The 9,475-nt window shown below is 45.4% G+C and overlaps 1 protein-coding gene across 2 annotated transcripts in view; it reads left to right on the top strand.

Moving 5' to 3' along the window:
- The first annotated feature begins 524 nt into the window (after positions 1 to 524).
- Positions 525 to 9,475, top strand: part of LOC143988840 (ribonuclease H1-like) — a 51,681-nt gene continuing 42,730 nt past the window's right edge. The window contains exon 1 of one of the 2 annotated variants that reach the window (XM_077488732.1): positions 525 to 680. The gene's annotated coding sequence lies outside the window, so the exon portion shown is untranslated. The other variant, XM_077488733.1, reaches the window with a different exon arrangement.

The raw sequence follows: 9,475 nt of genomic DNA, 5'->3' as shown, positions 1-9,475 counted from the left end.
ACATGTAAACATTCAGACGGAGTTCTAGGTATTGTATTTCCCTATATAAACTCAGTTTACTGTTAAAAAACAAGGGTAACATGCAAAACTCTGGTGGGTTTTCTTTGTAACGTTATTGTGGAGGAAAGCGGAGTATAGCAAGATGGCGGCGAAGAAACGTCACTTCCGTTACAAATTCTGACAGGTCGCCGAATCTGACAGAACACCCGCTATAGAAGTCTTCTCACATTTCAGCCATGGGCATATTTCTCTTTCTGTGCCCCTCCTTCCCCTGATCCGTAATCGGGAGGTGTACATAAACGTTTTGTATTGTATTCTGTAACGGGCACTAGACCAGAATCATACACCTCATGGCACTGTGACTTGTCAGGGGAGGAGCTGAAATCGTTCACTAACAATCCCCAGCTCCTCTCCCAGGCGCACGTGTCTCTTCTTGACCTTTCCCGCGCCCCGTACTCGGCGTGCTTGTCATTGTTCGGGGGTCAGCTAATCCGGATTGTCCAATGAGAAGCCTAGGGGGCGGGCTGTGCTCAGTATGCTCGCCGTGCGTTTATTGAGGTTTACCTCATCTGAGGTCAGCTGACCAAAAAAGTCCAGGGTGTTCAATAAGGAGCTTAGGGGCGGGGACTAAACGTGCCTTACGTTATGGAGTTGAAGCATTATTGTGCACCCGGATACAGGTACCATAGAGAGGAGAGGGGGGAGATAGGACGTGGTGAATGCATGAGATTTGTATGTCATTCAACCGTCTCAGCACATGTGCCCCATGTCATCATCCCTAGGAGGGTATTGTGATTGTGTGACTGGCTGTCATGATGGCACTGGGGTTAGTATCGTTTTCTGGACAGTCTACTGAGGGTAGACCAGGTATTTCCTCAGTACACGTTTCCATAGAGGGCCTACTCACACAATATGCAGTGACAGTTGTATTATCACATTGTAAAATGTGTGGCACTGCAGGGACACACAGATAATTGTTTTATCTCAGTACACCGGCCCAAATCGCAATGCAATGTTGAGCATTGTAGTGAATGAAGTGTGTATGTTTTGTATACTTCAAGTAAAATTAATACAAACAAAAAGTGAGCAGTGTGATGCAATTGTGTGCCACACTGCTCCCTAGCACAGCAGCAACGCAGAGCAGTGAATTGCTCCAACTGCACCGGCTCTGCCCCTTCTACTTCCCTTAGACCCCTTTCACACAGATGTCAGCGGTAAAGCAGCGCTATTTTTAGCGGTGCTATTCGCCTGCTAGCGGGGTAGTTTTAACCCCTGCTAGTGGCTGAAAAGGGGTTAAATCCACCCGCAAAATGCAGCCGGAGCAGCGTTTTGCTGGCAGTATCGCAGCACTGCCCCATTGATTTCAATGGGGAGTAGCGGTGAGTTCACCGCTCCAAAGAAGCTGCTGGCAGGACTTTTTCTGACACCCTGCCAGAGCACCGCTCCAGTGTGAAAGCCCTCGTCTGGAATGCATCCACACTGCGTTTCTATGTTGTGAACTGGCCCTTAGTGTGGAAAACACAGAATCCTGTGCGTTTCCCACGGGCATTCATGCAAACTGCAGTGGGTGTCGATGTTAAGTTACTGATGCCCTGAAACGGTTCGCAAAATGCAGTGCGAGTCACAGGATCGGATTGCATGGGTGTGCTATCTAATTCAATACGGGTTTTGTGCAGGTGCAATTTTAGCCATACAAATGAATGGCCCAAAGCACACTGCACTGACATCGCATGTAATTTGCACAGGAATGCATGGAAAATGCATTATGCGTCGTGTTAACGCTATGAACTAAAAACACAGGGGTCAATTTTACGAAAACTGGAGAGTGCAAAATTTGGTGCAGCTGTGCATGGTAGCCATTTAGCTTCTATCTCCAGCTTGTTCAGTGAAAGCAGTAGTAAACCACAGTTGAAGAGAGGAAAAAAATTCCCCTGCAAGGCAATGTCATAATGTGCTAGTTTGCATTGCATACTAGCACATTATGTGCGACTTGCCTAAAAAGAAGCGCTTCCATCTTCCCCCGGTCTAACTTCCTTCTGTGTTTTTTCCATGTTACAATGCACCGGTGTGAGCCCTTAGGCTAGGTTCACACTCGAGCGTTGTGTTTTATTTTTGCATGTTTTCAGGAACGCAGGACAGTCAATTTAAGGTGGTTGCTAGGGTTGCCACCTCATCCCTTTAAACCCGAACACATATGAATTACACAGGTTCTGAGGATAATTTCATGCACATAAGGCACCAATTGAGTTTAATTACCACCTTAATCGGCCTGTGCAATGCTTCCACCACTGACCCCAAACACAGTCGCCCATTGAGATAATTTAGAATATGTGGCTGTGTGCAATCATGCAGCAGGGTTTGCACAATGTAACTGCATGCACACCAGCTTTTACGTTTAGTATTTTATGTAACTCTGAATGCATAACTGCATACAGGCACTACTTCTAATTAATCTCAATGGGTGGCTACATGAAGCTAGTCCTGGGAGAGTCATTGTGCAAGCTCTGCATGTTCTACTGCCATGTACATGAAGCCTTGGATGGGTGGGAAGCTTGGTTCAGGAGACACAACTTGCATCCGGTCCGGTGGTGTCCTGTTCCTTTGTGATACTGCACATATCCTGCCTATCCACCAATGAACCCTAATGGAAAGCTGTCTGCTTACAGGTAGAGAGGGGTTCTTTTATATCTTTATATATGAATTATATCTTTTCATGTGACAACACTGAAGAAATAAACAAACAAGATAAGGTGTTTTTAAAAAGCCTTGCTGGAGGTAAATGTTAGATTTGCATTTGTGCTGTAATATTTTTGTTCTGTTGTATGGTCTTATGGCAGCACCATCTTTATGCATTTTTTTAGGGTGTGCCCCCCAAATATCTTTTTTGTCTATTGTATGGATTCTGACCAAATCCTTTTAGGTGGAGCACCCCACGCTCTCAGAAAGTACCTCTCATTAGTGACCACCTGTGTCATGGTGGAGACCTCATGTTCTCCCATATAGAGGAGTATAGCTCCCATGGTTCAGATAAGCAGGATCTCCCAATCTATGGATAGTGTAGGACCCACTAATCATGGGGTACTTTGTCGCAGTAAGTGGGCTTAAGCACCGTATAGCAATATGGTGTGACCAAATCCCCATGTTTTTTTGAAAATGTCTAGGTGTTTTAAAAAGCCTTGCTGGAGGTAAATGTTAGTTTTGCATGTGTGCGCTGTAATATTTTTGTAACACTGAAGAAATTACGCTTTGCTACAATGTAAAGTAGTGCGTGTACAGCTTGTATAACAGTTAGGGGTGCAACGGATCGTCACTGATCCGTGATCCGAACTGGTCACGCAGCTCGGATTGGCACATGCTGTCTCGGCCTTAGGAAAGGCCGCGGCTTTGGCCTAGTTCCAGAGCGGCGGCCTTCTTGGTGCACCCGTCGGCGTTTACAATGTGATTGCTCTATCATTTCAGAGCGATCCCCTGTAAACAAACCGGCGTCAGGATGACGCCGGTTCCTCTCTACCCTCTGTGTACTGATCTGTACAGTAGAGGGGAGAGATCAGAGGGCAGCAGCGCTGTGGGCACTACAGATCCAGCCCTTATACCCTGCCAATATTTAACCTGCCAATACTCGGTAATACCCAGCCAATATTACAGTGGGGGAGATGTATATTACAATGTGGACTATATGGTGGTGGAATTTTCACAGGTTTTTGAAAATTCAATTCTTATCTGCTGATCCGAAAAATGATCTGATCTGTGACTCTGATCCGAGGAACGATCCTATCCGTGAGTTTTTTAATCCGTTCCACCCCAAATAACAGTGTAAATTTGCTGTCCCCTCCAAATAACGCAACACACAGCCGTTAATGTCTAAACCGCTGGCAACAAAAGTGGGTACACCCCTAAGTCAAAATGGCCCAAAATGTCATTATTTTGTGTGACCACCAATTTCCAGCACTGCCTTAACCCTCCTGGGCATGGAGTTCACCAGAGCTTCACTGGTTTCCACTGGGGTCCTCTTCCACTCCTCCATGATGACATCACAGAGCTAGTGGATGTTGGAGACCTTGCGCTCCTCCACCTTCCGTTTGAGGATGCCCCACAGATGTCCATTTGAGTTTAGGTCTGGAGACATGCTTGGCCAGTCTATCCCCTTTACCCTCAGCTTCTTTAGCAAGAAAGTGGTTGTCTTGGAGGTGTTTGGGGTTCTTATGTTGGAATACTACCCTGCGGCCCAGTCTCTGAAGGGAGGGGGCTCATGCTTAGCTTCAGTATGTCACTGTACATGTTGGCATTCATCGTTCCCTCAATGAATTGTAGCTCCCCAGTGCCGGCAGCACTTATGCAGCCCCAGACCATGACACTCCCACTACCATGCTTGACTGTAGGCAAGACGCACTTGTCTTTGAAATCCTCACCTGGTTGCCTCCACAAACGCTTGACACCATCTGAACCAAACAAGTTTACCTTGGTCTCATCAGACCACAGGACATGGTTCCAGTAATCCATGTCCTTAGTCTGCTTATCTTCAGCAAACTGCAGGCTTTCTTGTGCATTATCTGACTCCCCACCCCTTCAACCTCTGCAGCAATGTTGGCAGCACTCGTACGTTTATTTCCCAAAGACAACCTCTGGATATGACGCTGAGCATGTGCATTCAACTTCTTTGGTTGACCATGGGGAGGCCGGTTTTGAGTGGAACCTGCCCTGTTAAACTGCTCTATGGTCTTGGCCACAGTGCTGAAGCTCTGTTTCAGGGTCTTGGAAATTTTCTTATAGCCTAGGCCATCTTGATGTAGAGCAACAATTCTTTTTTTCAGATCCTCAGAGTTCTTTACTATTAGGTACTATGCTAATCTTCCAGTGACCAGTATGAGAGAGTGAGAGCGTTAACACCAAATTTAACACACGTGCTCCACATTTACACCCGAGACCTTGTAACACTGAGTCACATGACACCGGGGGAGGGAAAATGGCTAATTGGGCCCAATTTGGACATTTTCACTTAGAGGTGTACTCACTCTTGTTGCCAGCGGTTCAGACATTAAGACTCGATTCACATCTATGCATGTTGCGTTTTTGGACACGCCATTTTGCGTTTTTTACACTGTGGTTGCTTAGAAACCAGATATATACAGTGAAAAAAAACCCCGCAAATCGTGGTATAACCATGGTAAAAAAGCAGTACTTGCGTTTTTGATGCAGGTCCATTGACTTCTATTACATGCAAAACGCTGCATTTTGCATGGGGAAAAAAGTCCCCAACCCTTTCCAAAAACGCAGAGGCACAAAAATGCATTGATGTTAACATGTTCCATAGGAACCCATGTTAAAAAAAAATTTCCCTGCATTTCTGAAAAATGCATCAAAAAACGCGTTAGTGTGAATCAATGGCTGTGTGTTGAGTTATTTTGAGGGGATAGAAATGTACAGTGTTATACAAGCTGTACACTCGCTACTTTACATTGCAGCAAAGTGTAATTTCTTCAGTGTTGTCACATGAAAAAATAGAATAAAATAGTTCCAAAAATGTGAGGGGTGTACTGATTTTTGTGAGATACTGTGTGACTGTGTGTGAAAGAAATATATATACACCCACCCAGAAGTAGGATATATGGGCATTTTAACTAGGAGTCAGATATGTAGGGTGATTTAAATCCTTTTTTTATTTTATTTATTAAAGTAGTACTAAAAATACAATTTTTTTTTTTTTTATATTATTTTAAATAATGCACAACACTGGTAAAAGTTTACTTTTTTAAATGTAATTGTAATGCCTTATGTTATCTCCAGTTTATTAGCCTCCACCTTCCCTGGGTTCAGATGCTAATCTTCCCTGTACAGTCTCTTTAACCACTTTCAGACCGGACCATTTTGCTGGTAAATGACCAGAGGTCTTTTTACAATTTGGCACTGCGCTGCTTTAACTGGTAATTGCGCGGTCATGCAATGTTGTACCCAAACAAAATTTGCGTCCTTTTCTTCCAAACAAATAGAGCTTTCTTTTGATGGTATTTGATTGCCTCTGCGATTTTTATTTTTTGCGATATAAATGGAAAAAGACCGCAAATTTTGAAAAAAAATGATATTTTCTACTTTTTGTTATTAGAAAAATCCAATAAATTCAATTTTAGTCATACATTTAGGCCAAAATGTATTCAGCCACATGTCTTTGGTAAAAAAAAAAGTCAATAACTGTATATTTATTGGTTTGCGCAAAAGTTGTCACATCTACAAACTAAGGTACGTTTTCTGGAATTTACGCAGCTTTTAGTTTACGACTGCCTATCTCAGTTCTTGAGGTGCTAAAATGGCAGGGCAGTACAAAACCCCCCCAAATGACCCCATTTTGGAAAGTAGACCCCCTAAGGAAATTGATAAGTGGCATGTTGAGCCCATCGAATATTTTATTTTTTTGCCTCAAGCGATTGAATAATGACAAAAAAATAATTTTTTTTTTTTTTTTACACAAAGTTGTCACTAAATGATATATTGCTCACACATGCTATGGGCATATGTGAAATGACACCCCAAAATTCTGCTGCTTCTCCTGAGTACGGGGATACCACATATGTGGGACTTTTTGGGAGCCTAGCCACCAACGGGGCCCCGAAAACCAAGAACCGCCTTCAGGTTTTCTAAGGGCGTAAATATTTGACTTCACTCCTCACTACCTATTACAGTTTTGAAGGCCATAAAATGCCAAGATGGCACAAAACCCCCACAAATGACCCCATTTTAGAAAGTAGACACCCCAAGCTATTTGCTGAGAGGCATTTTGAGTCCATGGAATATTTTATATTTTGCCACAAGTTGCGGGAAAATTACAAACTTTAATTTTTTTTTATTTTTTTTTCACAAAGTTGTCACTAAATGATATATTGCTCACACATGCTATGGGCATATGTGAAATGACACCCCAAAATAAATTCTGCTGCTTCTCCTGAGTACGGGGATACCACATATGTGGGACTTTTTGGGAGCCTAGCCACGTACGGGGCCCCGAAAACCAAGAACCGCCTTCAGGTTTTCTAAGGGCGTAAATATTTGACTTCACTCCTCACTACCTATTACAGTTTTGAAGGCCATAAAATGCCAAGATGGCACAAAACCCCCACAAATGACCCCATTTTAGAAAGTAGACACCCCAAGCTATTTGCTGAGAGGCATTTTGAGTCCATGGAATATTTTATATTTTGCCACAAGTTGCGGGAAAATTACAAACTTTAATTTTTTTTTATTTTTTTTTCACAAAGTTGTCACTAAATGATATATTGCTCACACATGCTATGGGCATATGTGAAATGACACCCCAAAATAAATTCTGCTGCTTCTCCTGAGTACGGGGATACCACATATGTGGGACTTTTTGGGAGCCTAGCCGCGTACGGGGCCCCGAAAACCAAGCACCGCCTTCAGGCTTTCTAAGGGCGTTACAGTTTTGAAGGCCATAAAATGCCAAGATGGCACAAACCCCCCCCAAATGACCCCATTTTGGAAAGTAGACACCCCTAAATTTAGGGGTACACTAGTGAGACTAGGTAATAAATGGCGGGTGCCCTGAAACTATAAAAAAAATAACTAACCAACCAGCGTCACCTGTAACAGTTATATGGTGATCACTGGTGAAAGGGTTAACTAGGGGGCAATCAGGGGGCTTTATGCGGTAGTATATGGGGGTCCCTGGCGCTATAAAAAGCTGCGGCGAACCTAAATACCTACCTGCCTAACTAGCGTCACCTGTGACACTAATACAGTGATCAGAAAAACGATCGCTTATTAGGCTGGGTTCACACTGGAGCGATGTGGGAACGCCACGAATGCGCGGCGGGTTCCCGCATCACATGCCTCCCGGCGGCAGTTCACACTGCCCTATGCGAACTGCTGGGAGTGTCAGTGAAATGTTAATGACACCCCCAGATCAGTTCGCATATCGCAGTGCGATCTGCAAACTCGGATCGCATGGTGTGAACACCCATGCGATCTGATTCTGCTGCGGACCAAAAAAAGGGTCCCGTGCGAGTTTGCGGCGGGTGCGACACGAATTCAGCCATACTATCTGTATGGCTGAACTCGAATCGCACAGAGATCGGATGTGATTTGCACTGCAGTGCGGTGCGAATCACATCCGTTCTCATAAACCGCTGCAATGTGAACCCAGCCTTAGTGACACTGGCGACGGGGGGTGATCACGGGGTTAAACCTTTATTGGGGGGGTTAGAGGGGTACCTTAGAACTAAAGGAGGCTAACCCTAACTGCCCTAACAGTTATTAGTCACAAATGACACCCGCCGGGTGATCAGGGGGTTAAACCTTTATTAGGTAATAAATGGCGGGTGCCCTGAAACTATAAAAAAATAACTAACCAACCAGCGTCACCTGTAACAGTTATATGGTGATCACTGGTGAAAGGGTTAACTAGGGGGCAATCAGGGGGCTTTATGCGGTAGTATATGGGGGTCCCTGGCGCTATAAAAAGTTGCGGCGAACCTAAATACCTACCTGCCTAACTAGCGTCACCTGTGACACTAATACAGCGATCAGAAAAATGATCGCTTATTAGGCTGGGTTCACACTGGAGCGATGCGGGAACGCCACGAATCCGCGGCGGGTTCCCGCATCGCATGCCTCCCGGCGGCAGTTCACACTGCCCTATGCGAACTGCTGGGAGTGTCAGTGAAATAATGACACCCCCAGATCAGTTCGCATATCGCAGTGCGATCTGCAAACTCGGATCGCATGGTGTGAACACCCATGCGATCCGATTCTGCTGCGGACCAAAAAAAAGGGTCCCGTGCGAGTTTGCGGCGGGTGCGACACGAATTCAGCCATACTATCTGTATGGCTGAACTCGAATCGCACAGAGATCGGATGTGATTTGCACTGCAGTGCGGTGCGAATCACATCCGTTCTCAAACCGCTGCAATGTGAACCCAGCCTTAGTGACACTGGCGACGGGGGGTGATCACGGGGTTAAACCTTTATTGGGGGGTTTAGGGGGGTACATTAGAACTAAAGGGGGCTAACCCTAACTGCCCTAACAGTTATTACAGTCACAAATGACACCAATGCAAAAAAAAAAAAAATGCAATTGGTGTCACTGTGACTGGGGGGGGCAGGGGTAATTGGGGGGGTGATCGGGGGGTAAAGGGGGGGTGTGAGTGTGCCTGGCATGTTCTACTGTATGTGTGGTGTGTTGGTGCAACTCACCGAACCTCTCTCCTCGGTGCCGGAACGAAAAATACCGACACGGAGGAGAGAATACATCACTTCCTCTCCTGTGTTTACATTACAGGAGAGGAAGTGATGTCACGGAGGATTTCCATTCGTCGAGAGCGATCGCGAGGGGGTGGCCATGAATGAATGGCCGCCCCCTCATCCCGGATCGCTCTCGAAGGAATGCCGACCGCCGCAGGCACCGGGGGGGGGGCCCGATCGGGCCCCCCACCCGCGGGCAGGCAGGGACTTATATATACGCCCATAT

The sequence above is a fragment of the Lithobates pipiens genome, unplaced genomic scaffold (genome assembly GCF_037356315.1).
Source record: "Lithobates pipiens isolate NorthernLeopardFrog02 unplaced genomic scaffold, aLitPip1_a1.2 Scaffold_18, whole genome shotgun sequence".
NCBI lineage: Eukaryota > Metazoa > Chordata > Amphibia > Anura > Ranidae > Lithobates > Lithobates pipiens.
This window is presented reverse-complemented; position numbering and strand designations above follow the sequence as displayed.